The sequence below is a fragment of the Apostichopus japonicus genome, chromosome 8 (genome assembly GCF_037975245.1).
Source record: "Apostichopus japonicus isolate 1M-3 chromosome 8, ASM3797524v1, whole genome shotgun sequence".
Lineage (NCBI taxonomy): Eukaryota > Metazoa > Echinodermata > Holothuroidea > Aspidochirotida > Stichopodidae > Apostichopus > Apostichopus japonicus.
The window spans coordinates 15,251,418-15,270,594 of record NC_092568.1 but is presented as its reverse complement, the minus strand read 5'-3'; the positions used below and the strand labels follow the sequence as shown (position 1 = coordinate 15,270,594).

General features: G+C 36.5%; 1 long non-coding RNA gene across 1 annotated transcript in view; it reads left to right on the top strand.

Moving 5' to 3' along the window:
- Positions 1-9,226: 9,226 nt before the first annotated feature.
- LOC139971793 (uncharacterized) overlaps positions 9,227-19,177 on the top strand; it is a 28,411-nt gene continuing 18,460 nt past the window's right edge. The window contains exons 1-2 of the long non-coding RNA XR_011794486.1: positions 9,227-10,075; positions 10,514-10,599. This is a non-coding gene — a long non-coding RNA (uncharacterized lncRNA). The remainder of the gene's footprint in view (positions 10,076-10,513; positions 10,600-19,177) is intronic.

Genomic DNA, 19,177 nt, shown 5'->3' with positions numbered 1-19,177 from the left:
CATTTTGTCTTTGAGGTATGACATTTCACGAAGGTGTCACTAGCCACCATGACCTAATAACTTGAATCTCACAACTTGTATTTTTTGTGACTGCAGTCACAAAAAATAAAAGTTGTGAGTAACTGAACAGCTAAACACTATCATTGCAGTATTCGAAGTTAGGTCCTATACTGGCTGTTGCATGTGTAGTTTGTACCATTACAACAGGGTGTGTACTTTACACATGTGTGAAAGTCAATAGCAAATATTACGCTATAGCATAAATTTAGGCATGACCTTGTACACAACCAATACATATATAACCCAGCGTACGCCTAAAAATAGGCTTATATAATTGCATGGAACCTATACATTGGCTATTCCTTCAGGCAAATGCAATAAGTTTAGGCCTGCATGTTCTTGTAATAACGTCAGGTCTGGTCTGGCATGCAGCGGATATGCCTGAGAACTCGCAGGTGGGGAGGCATTACTGTATTACAATTACTTTCATATAGACATTTTTCTGAATGCACTGATGAAAAAAAATTCTACACCAAGTATTTTGTGAGCATTTATAGTTACTTGTATCATGTATTAATGTATTATACACAATCTGTTACAGTAGTTCTAAACTTTTTTTTTGCAAATTAGAGACAATTTGATCACATGCTCTAACTTTTCACACATAAAACTTTATTTTATTGTCTGTATTAGGTCTGTATGTTATGGTCTGTATACTCATATTTACAATATATACTACTTGAGAAACTTTCCATTGGTGGTTTTCATCATTTACAATGTAGTTGATTAAGAGTTCATGAAACTAAATATGGCACAAGAGGTGCAGTGGCTCTTGCCTGTTCATTATTTGAGCAAATTGGCAATATTTATTAGAAGTAGTCTGAACATGTGCAACTATCTTAAAGTTCAGGATTCAAACTTCAACCAATCTAAACTGGTGTTAACATCACCCAATTCACTGGATCCAGCCCTACAGAGGGGTTGTGAAGTAATTTACACCCTTGATCTGACCCTATAGTCACCTCCAACCCCAAAGTCACGAGAACCCCAGATACACCTTTTTCACTTTGCTTACCTCTCTGTAGTGATACCTATCAGTAATTGAACAGATCCATAATATGTGTTTAAAAAAGTCCCTTGAAGGAGGATGGGTTGTTGGGAAAAACTGTAGAAAAGAATAACATATAATGCAACTGTACCATATGTTGCTTTTGTTTGATCCGTCCCACATGTTAATTGTCAGTTTGCATTATACCAATTGGTAGAACTTTTTAGATGTAAGCACTTCATTTCAAAGAAAGGGGGGTTCCTGCATCTACATAAATCAAATTTATGCTCCAAAGTTAAGGAAAATTGGGTTAAAAACTAATATATCTGTTGATATAGGATTAGGATATTTCTGGTAATAATTTTAAAACGTGTTTTAAATGGATAAATATTCATCAGAGGGCATACTGAGAGCTGAATTATTTGGAGGGAAATTCACAGAAAGGTATGTTAAATGTTTGTCACAACTACCTGTAACCTTTTTCCAATGATCCTGCATAAAAAACTTATGCAATGAAATAGACCCTATGGAAGTTATTCAAAGCGTGGATCCACACAGACAAACAGAACAAGTCAAATACTATCATGTGACTTCTGCCCCCCCCCTCCATGTATTCACACTTATAATCTCAATGTTCAATTTCTTCTCCATATTACTATGTTAAGCATCTTAAAAGGTATTAACTACAGTAAGTTGCATTGACTGTATGATTGTCTGCCAGTTCCAGCATTATAAAATCTTGTGATCACAGAAAAGGTGGGACCGGCCAGTAGTGTATCAGACTTAATTGTGGATCGGCCAGTCAATACGAAGTCGCTGTGACTCAATCATTTACCCCTAATGCATGAACAAGCTTTAAAAGTGACTGGTACACAAGATATCGGCCCTGCTGTTTTAAGCAACCCTAACCCTGGGACCGACCTGCTTAAGTACAGTTGAAAAGATAAGGCCTGGCCTTGCACTTCTTGTTTTACACCCCACAGAATTCTTTTACAAAAGCGTTTATCTTTTGATACCACAACAGTTTTTTTAAGTTCATCCTACCAAGCAAAAAACTTCAAAAATGTTCAGTGCAAACTTTGATATTGCTTCAGAAGAAAAGTAAAGTTGAAAATGGATGTTACCCCTGGCGTACTATGCAAAAATGAAGGAAAATTGCCAAAAGGAGTTCAAGGATCATTTTCCCAAGTATAATCATTACCCCAGTTTCAATCACCGTCAGATTCGGACGTCATTTTGAATAAAAAATAAAAAGTGCCTTTTGAACAGTGTGACCAGAAGACTTATATCTTCACAGGTTTCTATCGGTTAGGATGATTGCAACTGTCAAGATTATATTTGAAAAACACTGTTCGTAGCCATGGTAACGTAGACTGCTATGGAGCACTATGTGTAATTCGCATGCTAGCTACTTTTATTATTGCATATATATGTACATGTGTGAGTGAATGATGCACTTGCTAGCTGTTGCATGTGCTTGAAGATATGCAATGATGCCTTCAAAATGCATGGATTTGCCTTCAATAAAAGCCAAATGCAATTTTATTTGCATTCACTGAGAAGGCGAAATGAATTCATTCTGAATGCAAAAATTAAATGTGTCTAGTAAGGAATTAGTAGAGCTTGACATGTATTACCACTGGACAGAAACAACAGTGTCGTCAGTTACCACTTCCATTTACAGTTTAGGCTCAAATGAGCACACAATATGTGGGACCAACCTGTTGTTTGGTTAAAAAGGATAATTCCTAGCCCTGCACTTCATGTTCTATATCCCACAGAATTGTTTTACAAAATAGTTTTTCTCATTAAGTAGTCTTAAACAGGGGGGGACAACTTCAAAAGTGTAACATACTGGGCAGAAGCAACTACAGTATGTTTTCAGTTTTAACTAACACTAACAGCAGGCTCAAATAATTAGCACAGCCAAATTGTTTTACAAATAAAATCTGCCAAAAATGTCGGACCAACCTGCTCTTTGATTAAAAAGATAATTCCTGGCCTTGCATTTCTTGTTTTATACCCCTATAGAAGTGTTCAACAAAATCTGCTTAGTTTTACTCAGTTCATATTCCTAACATGGTTGGCAGCTTTAGATGTACTACACACTTGGCAGAAGCAACTACTATGTCTGTGTCCACTAACATCAACACATAGGCCCTAATGAGCACAGAAAATGTGGGACCAACCTGCCAATTAACCTGCTGTGTGTGTATATATATATATATATATAGTTAATAATATAATTCCTGGCCTGGTTTTATATACCCACAGAATGGGTTTTAAGTTTTTTTTCGATAAGTAGTCCTCAATAAGGATGACAGCTTTTTATATTTCATACTGGGCAGAAGCAACTGTGTTGTCTCTTACCACTTACTGTACATTTAGAGTATAGGCTTCAATGAGCACAGAAAATGTGGGACCAACCTGCTGTTGGTTAAAAGGATAAATCATGGCTAACTTGCAATTCAAGTTTTATATCCCCACCAAATTGTTTTATAATTAGTATCTACTTAGTTTTACTCATTTAGTATAGTCCTAACAGGGGTGGCAGCCATACTGCATGGGTAGAAGCAGCTGTCTTTTCAGTTTCAACAAACATTTACAGTAGGATCTAATAAGAACAGAAAATATGGAACCATGGAACCTGACAACCTGCTGTTAATAGTTTTAAGGGTAGTTCCTGAACTTTTGATCGCTATCTGTTTTGTATTCCCACAGAAGTTTTTTAACAAATGTGCTAAGCTTAACTTAATTAGTAGTACTTAACAGGGGTATAGCAGCTTGATATGTATTATATACTGGGAAGCAACTGTATTGTCAGTTAACACTTTCATTTACTGTAGGATCAAATGAGCACCAAAAATGTGGGACCAACCTGCTGTTGGGTAAAATGGAGAATTCCTGGCCTTGCACTTTTTGTTTTATAACAGGGGTAGCAGCTTCATATATACTGGGTAGAAGCAGCTGTGTTTTTAGTTTCCACAAACATTTATAGTAGGATCTCATAAGAACAGAAAATGTGGGACCATGGAACCTGTCAACCTGCTGTTAATAGTTTTAAGGGTAGTACCTGGGCTTGCTTCCTGTTTTGTATTCCCAAAGAATTTTTTTAACAAAAGTGATAAGCTTAACTTAATTAGAAGTAATAAACAGGGGTATAGCAGCTAGATGTTATATACTGGGAAGCAACTGTATTGTCAGTTACCACTTTCATTTACGGTAGGATCAAATGAGCACCAAAAATGTGGGACCAACCTGCTCACCCTGCTGTTTGGTTAAAAGGATAATTCCTGGCCTTGCATTTCTTGTTTTATGCCCCAAATTAAAGCATGTAAACTGCATGTAAATTGCATGTAAATTGTATGTATCTTGTATGAAAAGGCTAAAACATGCTCTACACATGCTGTTTTCATACAATTTACATGCATGCATCCAGGAAGCATGTATTTATGCATGCATGTATTCGAATACATGCGTGTAAACCTTACACTAAGCATGTATCGCAGCAATATAAGTGTCCATTGGGCATATAACTTGGTGTATGCATGCATTTAACCAAACTGTCAAACATGTATTTGGACTTAGTTGTTTCATGAATGCTTGTGAAGCATGTATTTTGGACTTTGTCAAATTCATAGTGCATGTATTCAAATTTACAGTGCATGTATTTTGGACTTTGATCAATTTACAATTGCACACATGCAATTAGTCAACTTGGATGTAATTTTATGGTATACTGTATATAGGATGATTATATCATATTTTATCACAATAAGTCTTGGTAGGAATGAAGAGTTTGATTATTTTTCTTTTCCAGATGAGCTCTTGACATCTTAAGATGCAAACAAGCTTTCATTTTTTCGAATTTCAGCTAGCTGGTTGTTTAAAGTAACCTCATGCATTGGTGATATATGTTATTAAATGGAGCACCCTGAAATATAAAGCATTGATTTGGTAATCTCCCATGAGTTATAAGGAAATGCCATTGTGTATTAAGCTACTGTACATGCTTCATACTGTGCCTTGATTCCAACTTTACATACTGTGATGACAGAAATTTAAAAACTTTATAAAAACTACAGGATGATGCGGTATGACTTTTTGAAGTTTATATTTGGTATTGCCTGCACTCTCAAAATAATTATTTTACCACTTATACATTCACTAATGTTCACTAATGCATTACTACAATAATTTGGTGAAAGTAAAGTGGACTAGTACTCTATGTTACACCCCTGGTAGTCAAATTGGGGTCACAACCCTTGTTATGGTCACCAAATGTTTTTGGGGTGGCCAAATGTAAACAGTCAATTGGTAAAATGTCAGCGAGTGTTTTTAGTTTACTAGGAATTCAAAACGCGTGTTCCAGGGACGCATCTGCCCGAAAAAGTTTGCATTCTGCAGATAAAAACTTACGTCCCCCAAGACAAACCTGTGTTAACAGCAAAAGCCAAGCTATGACCTTTACGTTCTTTTGAAGTCAATTATAACATCCCTAGATCACAATTGCTTGCACTTTGAGACTAAATAGTATGGTTGAGGCCTATATATACACACAAACGAATTAAAAAAGATAAAATTAGTTGCAGTACATTTCAAGAAAATGTACAAATTTGAATGTTCACCAAAGCTGATGTTTTTCCTGTTCTGGTAGACTTAGCCTAAGCTAAGTGTAACATGCACAGTACAACTTCCTTGAGTACTGTAGACAAAAAAAAAACTATATTTGGCATTATTTTACATCGTGACTAACAGCAAAAAAGTCTTTGGATTGTTCTTTGCAAAACAACTTCTGTCATCCACCCCTACCCCCCCCCCCCCCAAGAAAAAAAAATAGAACGGCAACCTAAGTGTAATTGTTCTCCCTTCTGAGCACTGAACACGAGCCCTTTAATCTAATTATTCAGGTAACTCTTGCGCCATAGAATAAAGCGGTAAAGGTTTGACAAATTTCCAAAGAGATACGCAATGCCCTCTTGAGTCAAAAGTGAACGACAGCCATTAAGACAGAAAGAAAGATGAGAGGCTTACCACAGCAATTTACAACAAATACTTTTCAAATTGATTTTACCACTGTACAATGAAGAATAACATTCAGATTACTATGAAATTTCTTACATATAGGAAATGCTTGTTGAAATTATTGTTTCACAACAAAAAGGTCATAACATGACCTAACGTTATGGATTTTGTGTACAAAAATATTGCAGCTTATAAATAGAATATAAACGATTGGTGTCTTTACACAGTAAAAAACAAAAACCACAAACAGCTCATTCACTTGAGCCTAAAATGACTGACTCTTCTAACTCATTGGGGTTAATTACATTCAAAATTTTGCAATTTTATGATAGGCAAATATTAAAAAGGTGGTACATGTAAACAAAAGTCTAGTATACCCATAGATATTGTTTTACATAGCCAGTGGTATTTTGAGAGAGTTGTCAGAGCTGGTAAATATTGGGTCTCCATGCAAGCAAAAAACCTTCGACTACCATACCATTTACTGTACTCATGTTTATACAGTATTTATATTATGCATCTCTTCGACTGGTGTGTATCGTTCAATGAACACAATTAGTATATATAAAAATTAAATAACTATCAATAGAGTTTGAAAATCAATTGTGAACAAGAATAAACAATTTCTGCATTGTACAGAATTCACAATTTTATTCACATAGTCATTTATATCTACAGTGTTCCTGTTGTGTTAATTTCTTTCTTTCTCCAAACAATACTGATCAGAATCAGCTTTCCAATAAAAAGATTATGTTATACGTAACTTAAACAGGGCCCTCTGTTTCAATCACTTTCAATCAGATTGGGAACCTCAGCAATGTAACTAATATTCTTTGCATCAGTGAAATCCATGCACACACAAACAGCAACCAAAATCATACACAGAAATAAAATATCTTTGGTTGGGTGGTGCAACGACGCAACGTCAACATTAATATGTGTTAATTTATTGTTGGATACATCATCCTTCGTCAGAGAAATTGGCAGTTTTTTTCCACGTTACACACAAGCGCTATATACCTGCTACTGCATAAACAAAACTTCTGCTTTACATCGTGACTCACAGCAAAGAAGTCTTTAGATTGTTCTTTGCCAAACAACTTGTTTCCCACCCCTACTCCTCCCCCCCCCCCCAAGAAAAAAATAATAGAATGGCAACTTAAGTGTAATTGTTCTTCCTTCTGAGCACTGAACACGAGCCCTTCAATCTAAGTATTCAGGTAACTCTTGCGGAGAGTGAAGTTAAGAAAAGGTTCACTGTCTTACGAGAAATACGTGGAAAGTCCATTGTGATTGCGGTACACTCCGCACAATGACGTCACAGAGTGACCTGTACGTTCATGTGCTTTTTGCACCACGTTTCTGGTCAGTTCGAATCTGCTACTGTAACTTTGACATCAAATAATGTCTCTTTGGACTAAACGGGAACCACGGTATTGTTTGTGTACTATTTACTACTAAAATACTTTAGACTAGTATGATCTAGCCCCCCAATTTTTTCCCCGCCTCCAGCTATGCATTTTAAGGGCAGTTCCATGCTCCTAACTTTAAAGAAGCTTAATTGTATACCCTGCACATGTAATTTTGGTGGACTAGGCTAGACTGTACTCTTTACTACTAAAATACTTTAGACTAGTATGATCTAGCCCCCAAATGTTTTTTTTCGCCTCCAGCTATGCATTTGAAGGGCAGTTCCATGCTCCTAACTTTAAAGAAGCTTAATTGTATACCCTGCACATGTAATTTTGGTGGACTAGGCTACAGGGCTAAGCCTAGGTATGGACCAAGACAGTAATAGTAATACAAATAGTCTGTAGCCTAGGCCCATTCAAAATATTACCCTACTAATAAAAAGTACTAGGTTTTCTGTAGGCAGCCTATAGCCTTACCAATACCACAGGCTGTATACATTTTTGTTCATGGTGGGAAAAACATCCAGTTCCATCATAACTGAAGTAAAAAAAGTCATTTTAACAACCTTTCAGCTCCATTTCCTTCATTGATTCCTTCTGTTGGGAGTTGAGTGGTACCAACGTTAGTAGTATTCAGACTAGTCGTAGAACTAGTACTAGCTGGGCTAACGGCAACACTAACATGAGTAGTGTCACTAATATTGGGCCTAACGTTAGGCATCTCATCACCATTGTCTAAATCGTCTAACTGAGATGAGCTTAGTCGCCACCGTGTGGTTCGTGGCACACATTTAAACGGGTTGCTTGTCCTGAAATAGTCTCTATATTTAGAAGGCATTGTAGGCCTCAATATTGAGCGACAAAAGTTCCGGAATTTTCTTAGAGCATAGAAGTAACGTCGTCCGTACTTACTCTAAAAGTCTAAGGACAAGGTCTATACATATCGCGCGATATGCACACAGTAGCCTACAGTAGTAGGCCTAGTAGTAAGTTGAGTCTCGTGTATCCGACATGCTCAGTGATTAACCTCCGCCATGTATCACGATCTTGCGCAAGGTTTATTGCTTCTTCGAAATTGTTAATATTAACGTCCTTAAATTGCGACTTTATTTTTCCAAGCAAAGTAGTCACGGGCCTTCCTATTGGTTTAGTACAGTACAATATACTATTTTACGTTTAGTTGGTCGAAGTTAGGTTAACGTTGCTGTCGACAAAATGAATATGCATAATGACCGACCGTACCGCAGACGGCGTGCCCGGTACGTTTATTCATTATTTTTTAATTTTGTCTGGTCTTCTAAAGCGGAGAAAAACGATACCAAAAAAAAAAAGAAACCCACAATTTTTAAATAAATTTATTTTAATTAATTACATCTGTCCTGTTTCACCCACGAAACACGAACCAAATAGATTCGTTTGGTGTTAAATGTATTACAGTTCACATTTACAAGGAACATTACTCGGGACAATTTCGGCGGTAAAACTTATACACTTTCAAAGATAGTTACAGTATATAGATATCGGAATACATCAGTGGCGTGTTGTCGGTATCATCTTTCTTCGGAAATTTGCTTGTATTTTGCTCAGTTTAGTGAACACCTCCTGTCGCGTTCACTCTAGTATCAAGGTTTATTGTTTCTGTCAACGGATCTAGTGTTTAAAGCAGTTTGGATTCATTATTTCCAGTGATTTAGTTGAGTGCATTTTTCGAATATCAACTTTTCGGTCATGTTGTAGTCAACGAGGTAAATGAATCTGGAGGATTCATGTCTATTGGGTGCGCGCGTACCATGTATGGAGGGTCATGTGATGTGTTCCAGGGTGGTACTATACTGATATTTCTCTGTAGCAGTTCGAGAACAGTGTTAGTGACTTCGTGAAAGATTGGTCCGTTCGGACATGGGAACTAACGGCATAAGAAGGTACTGGTACTTCAGGCCTACGAAATAGTGCTAATATGCTAACGTTCAACCTTATTCTCTTGAATGAAGGCAGGCTTTCTACATAATAGATCTTACTTATTAATACAGCTCTAGGGGCAAGCTTTGTCTCATATGGCCTAACGTTATTACTACACGCTACAAGTGAATGTAGAAATGGGAAATGTGTGGAAATGTTTAGTTCAGTGCAACCACGGAATTCTCCATGGAACAGAGCCGAATGCTGCTCGACGGGAATATAGCTATCACGTTAGGCTACAGGCACGGTTATTGCTAGGTAACGGGTGTCGTCTGCTGCTCTAAGCACGCAAACTCATTTACGTACTAGTTGGGTGAAATCATCATGCGTAATAGGGAGAGTAGTATATTAGTACCACCCTGGAACACATCACATGACCCTCCATACATGGTACGCGCGTATTTACTGTGTGATAGTTTCTCCAGATTCATTTACCTCGTTGGTTGTAGTAGCCTATACTATAGCCTACCACTTGCATTATACCACTTGCATTGTACGTGGTTCAGTACGTTAGTCGTTTACCAGCAAGAGAAGAAGTGCAAATATGTTGGAAGCTTGCTGGGGACCGAAGAAGATGAGCTCAGGAGAGAGTTACAACGGTATCAACGTATGCCCCAACCAAAATTACCATGTAAGTAATGTTTTTGCATGCTCTCATAATGTTTTAATTTTTTTCTTTATTTTAATTAGGCCTAGGCTAGGCTAGGCCTACTTTTTTTTTTTTTTACTTATCCTGAAAAACTAAAAGACGTGCAATGTAAGATTAGAAGCTACATCATTCATTGGAAGGATCAAGCATCACGGAAGGTCAAATTGATAATATATTGTTTCTGAAATTGTTTGGTCCAAATGTGAACTGCAAATGCTCCATTGATATTGTGATGCATTAAGATAAACCTTCAATTTTGTTGTTCTGGTTACAAGCATCATTTCAGCTGTGTCACCTCTTCTGTCTTACTATTGTTTTCTTTGATATATGGACATATTTTGTCAGAATAAAGCTAGTTTTAACAAACATTTTCAATTTATGTCAAGAAGATTTCACAGAACCGTTGCTCTTTCCTTACAGCAGTCACTTGTGAGGAACTGCATTTCTTGAAATGCTTGACAGGTGCATTGGAATGCCAACAAGCCTTCCTTGGCAACAAGAAACAGGTTAGATTTTTGTAGTATTTTTTGAGAGGCATTTTTTAAAGGAGGATAGGTAGGTAGTTGAGAGATACACAACTTTCTGTACAGTTTCCCTTCAAATCAGCTATAAATATGCATCCTGCAAAGATTTCCCAAAAAACTGCCTCATCAGTAGCAATTTCAACCAGAAATTTCTTTAATCAGCAGAAAGAAACGGTTTGTGTTTGAAAGTCAACGTCCCAGTTTAAAGGAAATTCAAATATAAACCACAGAGAGTAATGTAAAATGTCATTATTGTTCATCTTTAAACTTAAAGTAGTAAAGGTGTTGGGGAAGTGATGTTGATATACCATGTAAATTGTACCATCTTTGCTTTGTTTCTCTTTTTGCTTTTGTTTTTATATGCTGCAAGGGCTTAAAAGTTGTTCATACTTTTTCTTACAGACAAGTTTTTTAGACCCAGAGTTTTCATTTTGGATGGCATTGCATTTGCACCATCAGAGACATCGGTTGATGAAGACAGTTTTGTCCAAGAATGCGAGAGTAGTGAAACTTGAGGTATGTCATATATAGTCATCCAATTATGCTGGCATTTTTGCCATTTGAAAAGGATTGTCCAGCCAAAAGTTATATCAAAGAGTACTATAATCTGAACATTCTGGTAAAACTTACATTCAAATCTAATGCTTCGTTCTCGAATATTGACATTTGAAGTTTTCAAATTTTGTACCAAGAATAGACTTGAAGCATACAGGTGTGATATCATAGCCTAGGTGCACACTCAGGAATAAGTTTTTTGTTTACTTCACAAACAAATTTCTATGCCAAAATTTGAATCATTCATAATGTAAATGCATCACATGTATGCATTGGTATTTAATTCCCATCTCCATTGGGCAAACAATCAAGTTTGCTTCGATTTCAATTTGGTAGGCCCAATTCGACCAGGGTAGGATACATGACTAAGCTTCAGCTGAACTTACTCGTTTTAATATCCAAAGTACATACACAGGAAAAAATATCCTAGCAGTAAACCAAATTCCGTTGTGAATATCCCAACTCCAAATCCATGTTTCTCGTTCAATCCTGGGTGAAATACTATCGTGAGTCTGTGACTCTGTGTTATTCCATATAGTTAGGCCTAGTTAGGCCAGTAACATCCACTACGTACACAATCAGAAAAGACATGCAGTCACTAACAAAATATAAAAACGTCCGATCACTATAGTATATATATAAAATATTATTAGACAAAACCAGAGAACTACGATATGATTCATAATTGACAAATAGGGAGTAATGTTTTAGAAAATACTATTTCCTAAAACACTACTTATTTGTCAGTTATTAGTCATATCTTATTTCTCTGGTTTTCTCTAATAATATTTTTCTTTGGAGTAAAGGTGAATTTTCTCTATAATAAATATCTATAGCCTATATATATGTTTGTTTCTGTTCTTTTCAGATTTCTGTCATGGAATTACCCCACGCCTTGATGCCTACAAACAGTAGAATACCGGCTGCGAACAGCATGATTCATACTGTAGGGTTTGCAAGCAGCATGGGGTCACGTTTGTCAAGTGGTGTAGCGGGCGCATTTTCAGTGCAGACGGTACAATGCACCGAGAAATGTTTCCCATGTATGTACAAACTTTACAAAAAGTGTCAACTCTGATAATTGAGAAATACTGTAGCTTATAAACATAATATCTGACATATACTGCATGTGGGGCTTGGGGAAATGTATGATCCCTATTGTTTTGGGTCATATGAATATTTACAAAATATGCCTTAATCTTGATATGCCAATATCTTTGCAAGTGTAAATGTAGAGTTTAATTAATATGAACTTTGTTTGTATGTGAGTTATGTGAAGTAGATATTCCCTATTTGCCCTGGGAGAAGTTCACAGAAATTGATGAGTTGCATGTGCTGTAAAAATCTTGAAAAGCTAGTGTTTGGCTTATAGGTACCTGCTAGAAAGTTTTCTACTCTGTTCTTAATTTGCTATTCGGCTCCACAAATTACCAAGCCTATAGGAATAGAAGTCAGCAATGGACCAAGTTAGTAATTTGTTTTATGTTTTACACCAAAGCTTAACCGAAGCTTTACTATATTAATGTTGCTCATGTTTTCTTTTTGCCTTAATTTTATGACAAAGATATATTCTATATATGTGCCTTATGGCATACAGAGTGGCCATTCTGTGATGCAACATTCTGTAAGCTTCCAATCCATTCTTTAATTAGATAAACATTGCCAAATGTTATGACTTGATCAGTGTTTTGAGTATCCAGATCTTATCTTTCAACATAATTCATTCATTACTATCTTTACAACAGTAAACTTGTATACTATACTATAATACTATAACACTACACATCTATAGTGAGGAAAATGTAGTCACAATTAAGGGTGCCCCATGGGCATATGTAACGTTTTGATATACCATTTTTATTACAGTTGTATAATTGCATTTAAGGTGCTTTCTTTCTTAGCTCATCTGCATTATATTTTTTATCAGCTATATACCAGCTCATATTAATTATATCTACCGTTCATTATCTACATGTGACCAACTCCTTATTTTTTCAGTTTTGCATATACTTTTTTTAGCTTGCCAGGATAACTCTAATTTGCCTTTCTCACTACACTTGTTAGTATATGTTTTCAACATAAATCAAACTTTGATTTTCCATGTTCGGTGCTTTCAATCCAGATTTTGCATTCATAATTTGTTTCTTAAGAAGTCTAAATCTTCACATTTCTTGTAAGTAGTCTATTCTTAACCAGTATTTTATTTAATGTTACCTTATTTCTAAGCATTGCCTCATTTGCAATTACTTTCATGCATATATTTCCATGGAATACATGCATGTATATTTCCTTTGCATTAGTGCATGCAATGGATTTAAAAACATGCTTCAAGCATGAATTGTTTCAAATCCGACGCAAAAAACATGCTTTAAGCATGTACATGTATGAAACATTTCAAATACATGCTTCACGCATGCCATAGTGCATGTGAGGTCATTTTCATACATGTATTGTTTCAAACCCCGCGCAGAAAACATGCTTTAAGCATGTACATGTATAAAACATTGAGTAATACCTGCTTTAAGCATGTATTTGCTGGAGCATGTAATGTAGCTCATTTACATGCATGTAATTTTTTCAAATACATGCTTCACGCATGCCATAGTGCATGTAAGGTGGGCATTTTCATACATGTATTGTTTCAATCCCCGCGCAAAAAACATGCTCAAGAAATACGCATGCATGTAACGGGTACTAGAAATTTGTGTAATGGGGCCTACAGAAGTGTTCAACAAAATCTGCTTAGTTTTACTCAGTATTCCTAAAATGGGTGGCAGCTATATGTACTACATACTGGGCAGAAGCAAGTACCATGTCTGTTCCCACTAAACATCAACACATAGGCCCTAATGAGCACAGAAAATGTGGGGCCAACCTGCCAACTAACCTGCTGTATATATATATATATATATAGATATAGTTAAAGATAATTCCTGGCCTAGCATATCCAGTTTTATATCCTCACAGAATTGTTTAAGAATTACTGCTAAGTTTTTTTTTTTGAATAAGTAGTCCTCAATAAGGATGACAGCTTTTTATATATTTCATACAGGGCAGAAGCAGCTGTGTTGTCTGTTACCACTTTAATTTACAGTATAGGCTTCAATGAGCACAAAAAATGTGGGACCAGCCTGCTGTTGGTTAAAATGATAAATCATGGCTAGCTTGCACTTCTTGTTTTATATCCCCACCAAACTGTTTTACAATTAAAATCTGCTTAGTTTTACTCCTGATAGGAAACTTCTAGAGTATAAATCCAAGGTATTCCGGGCGAATTTCGCGAAAATTTTCCTAACTCCGAAAAACACAGTGAGACACTTTGTGGGTAGAAAAATGAAGGAAGGCCATTAGGGCCAGTGAGGGTGTACAGTGTTAAAAGATTACCAGGGCATTCTAGACACGGTAGAATGCGGTGCATAGGTTGTGGGGAGACAGGTAAGGGGGAACGAAGTAAATTTGTATAGTCCTAACAGGGGTGGCAGCTTTTTTGTACACTGGGTAGAAGCTGCTGTGTTTTCAGTTTCCACAAACATTTACAGTACGATCTAATAAGAACAGAAAATGTGGAACCATGGAACCTGACAACCTGCTGTTAATAGTTTTAAGGGTAGTTCCTGAACTTTCGATCGCTATCTGTTTTGTATTCCCACAGAATTTTTTTAACAAATGTGCTAGGCTTAACTTAATTAGTAGTACTTAACAGGGGTATAGCAGCTTGATATGTATTATATACTGGGAAGCAACTGTATTGTCAGTTAACACTTTCATTTACTGTAGGATCAAATGAGCACCAAAAATGTTGGACCAACCTGCTGTTGGGTAAAATGGAGAATTCCTGGCCTTGCACTTCTTGTTTTATAACAGGGGTAGCAGCTTCATATATACTGGGTAGAAGCAGCTGTGTTTTTAGTTTCCACAAACATTTACAGTAGGATCTAATAAGAACAGAAAATGTGGGACCACCGAACCTGTCAACCTGCTGTTAATAACTTTAAAGGGTAGTTTCTGGACTTGCACTTACTTTTTGTATTCCCACAGAATTTTTTAACAAATGTGCTAAGCTTAACTTAATTAGTAGTACTTAACAGGGGTATAGCAGCTTGATATGTATTATATACTGGGAAGCAACTGTATTGTCAGTTAACACTTTCATTTACTGTAGGATCAAATGAGCACCAAAAATGTGGGACCAACCTGCTGTTGGGTAAAATGGAGAATTCCTGGCCTTGCACTTCTTGTTTTATAACAGGGGTAGCAGCTTCATATATACTGGGTATAGAAGCAGCTGTGTTTTTAGTTTCCACAAACATTCATAGTAGGATCTCATAAGAACAGAAAATGTGGGACCATGGAACCTGTCAACCTGCTGTTAATAGTTTTAAGGGTAGTTCCTGGGCTTGCTTCCTGTTTTGTATTCCCAAAGAATTTTTTTAACAAATGTGATAAGCTTAACTTAATTAGAAGTAATAAACAGGGGTATAGCAGCTAGATGTTATATACTGGGAAGCAACTGTATTGTCAGTTACCACTTTCATTTACGGTAGGATCAAATGAGCACCAAAAATGTGGGACCAACCTGCTCACCCTGCTGTTTGGTTAAAAGGATAATTCCTGGCCTTGCACTTCTTGTTTTATGCCCCTACAGAAGTGTTCAACAAAATCTGCTTAGTTTTACTCAGTTAGTATTCCTAAAATGGGTGGCAGCTTTATATGAAGTACATACTGGGCAGAAGCAACTACCATGTCTGTTCCCACTGAACATCAACACATAGGCCCTAATGAGCACAGAAAATGTGGGACCAACCTGCCAATTAACCTGCTGTATATATATATATATATATATATATATATATATATATATATATATATATATATATATATAGATAGATATAGTTAAAGATAATTCCTGGCCTAGCATATCCTGTTTTATATCCTCACAGAATTGTTTAAGAATTACTGCTAAGTTTTTTTTTTGAATAAGTAGTCCTCAATAAGGAGGACAGCTTTTTATATATTTCATACAGGGCAGAAGCAGCTGTGTTGTCTGTTACCACTTTCATTTAAGTATAGGCTTCAATGAGCACAAAAAATGTGGGACCAGCCTGCTGTTGGTTAAAATGATAAATCATGGCTAGCTTGCACTTCTTGTTTTATATTCCCACCAAATTGTTTTACAATTAAAATCTGCTTAGTTTTACTCAATTAGTATAGTCCTAACAGGGGTGGCAGCTTTTTATACACTGGGTAGAAGCTGCTGTGTTTTCAGTTTCTACAAACATTTACAGTACGATCTAATAAGAACGGAAAATGTAGGACCACGGGACCTGTCAACCTGCTATTTATAGTTTTAAGGGTATAAGTGGACTGGACTAGCTTTCCTGTTTTGTATTCCCACAGAATTGTTTTACCAAATGTGCTAAGTTTAACTTAATTAGTAGTACTAAACAGGGGTAAATCAGCTTGATATGAAGTATATACTGGGAAGTTCTGTATTGTCAGTTAGTAGTTACCACTTTCATTTACGTTGGGCTCAAATGAGCACAGAAAATGTGGGACCAACTTGCTTTGTGTTCTGTGCACAGAAGTGTTTAACAAAATCTGCTTAGTCTGACTGTATCATTCCTAACATGGTTGGCACCTTTATATGTACCACATACTGGGCAGAAGCAACTACTATGTCTGTCCCCACTAAACATCAACACATAGCCAGTGGTGGAGTTAGGGGTATTGGTCAGGAGGGGCAAGAATGGTCCGTAGGGGCGCTTTCGACACTATCTAAGCGGAGCGCCACCACAGGATGGTGCGTAGCATACAGACATCTTTTGAGCAAAGATACTCCCTAGATCGCCAGAAATAACCCTTTCCGGGCCTGGGTAATTTGCCGATAAACGAAGAATAAACAGATGTCTTTGCCAAATTACACCAACAAACTGTGACAAATGTCAATAGGTAGATGTGAGTGCAATAAAAAAGTCACTAATCGCGAATAAGTAAAAAGAGGTAAAGAGCTGTAAAGGGCGCCAGCAGGCTGTCTACTTTAATCCGTCAGGGGGGCATCCGCCCCCCCCCCCTGATTATATGGACGCTAGACCACTGCACATAGGCCCTAATGAGCACAGAAAATGTCGGACCAACCTGCCAATTAACCTGCTGTACATATATAAAGTTTAAGATAATTCCTGGACTTCAGTAGCACTCCTTGTTTTATATACCCACAGAACTTTGTAAGAAATAATGCTAAGAATACTTTCATGTACTTTTAGGCTACTCAATTGGTAGTCTTTATCAAGGGTGGCAGCTTTATATACTGGGCAGAAGCAACAATGTCAGTTTCCACACACATTTACAGTACGATCTAATATGCGCAGAAAATGTGGGACCAACCTGCCAACCTATTTAGTTCATTTAAGGATAATTCTTGGTTTTGCACTTCATGTTGAATATATACCGTTTAAAAAAAAATTGCCCTCAAAAAAAGCTCAGTTTTACTCAACTAGTAGTCCTTAACAGGGGTTTACGATATGCCCTTGAACACAGAAAATTTGGTTCCCCCATGTGCCCCCCCCCCCTCAATTTCGTGTACACTTTGGCTATACTCAATTAGTAGTCTTCAACAATGTTGGCAGCTCTATATACTGGGCAGAAGCAACAATGTTGTCAGTTTTTGCTAACATTAACCGTAGGCTCAAACAAGCACAGAAATTGTATGACCAACCTGCGCATATAGTTATTTAAGAATAATTCCTGGCCTTGCACAGTTTACCCTTTTAAAAAAATTGCGAAAGAGGTTAACATTTTTCTCAAGTAGTATTCCTAAACAAGGGTTTACATTATGCCCAGGTACAGTTTAGTGTGCCCCACGTCATTCTCTCCCCCCCCCCTTTCCCCCTCTCTCTCTCTCTGGTGAAGTAAACCATGGCATTACACTGCATGCAAGGACTCCCAAAACATCAAAGGAATTTTCCCTTCATACTTTTCTTTCCTTCCACTACAATATTTCAAAGGCATACTGTAAAACCTAGATAGTACAGGAAACAACATTGATGATCTGTTCTTTTTGTAGTACGCTGGAAACAAAATGTACTGAAGTTCAGCCCAATGATGTGAAGTGGCAATACATCTATAATAAACATACTTCTTGAATACTGAACATTAAATTATAGATAACTTTGGCAAGAGAGTTAAATCAGTGGAAATTCTTGTATGAGAAAATTTCTAGGTAAGTAGTTTCTAATTTCTTCTCAACTTTAAATGTGTACCAACAAGGGCAAAAGGGACTGGAGAAAATATATCTGATTCAAAAATCTGCATGCCCATGCAGTCCATATGTCCACTAATTATAATTAGTCAAGATTATTTAGCTACTACTTTCAATTGTTCTCCAAAAGTCTTTATCCAAAGAGAAGCTTCTTCTAAACTGTTTCCACAGTTACTAATCACAGACTCTATGATTCAGTTTTTTAAGTTACTGAACACATTTACAGTATGCATACTCCACAGACACTGTCATGAAAAACTATTCATACTGTAATTGTGCATTAGTTATTGGCCATCTCTCAGTGACTTTTGATTTTCCCACAGGACCCATTATCACTAAAGTCAAGAAAATGTGACCTTAAAGGTATGCAAATATAGAGAAACAGTTACCAAGAAGGGCAGACAATTTGACCTTTGGGGTTCACATTGGATTTTTTCTGCAGAAGAGGTTTCCAGTATATATATATATATATATATATATATATATATATATATATATATATATATATATATATATATATATATATATATATAGGCCTACTACATGCAATAATAACCTAGGCAAATTATATTTATACAGGTTATTGTTTTACAATTAACTTCAGGCACACTGTGATATTCATGGTAAAATATGTCAGTTGTATATGAAGCATGTAACTGCATGTGTACAACAAGTAAACACTGTATGGTGAAGTTTTTTTTTTTTTCCCTCAAATTTGTCTTAATTTATATCACAACAGCATGCACA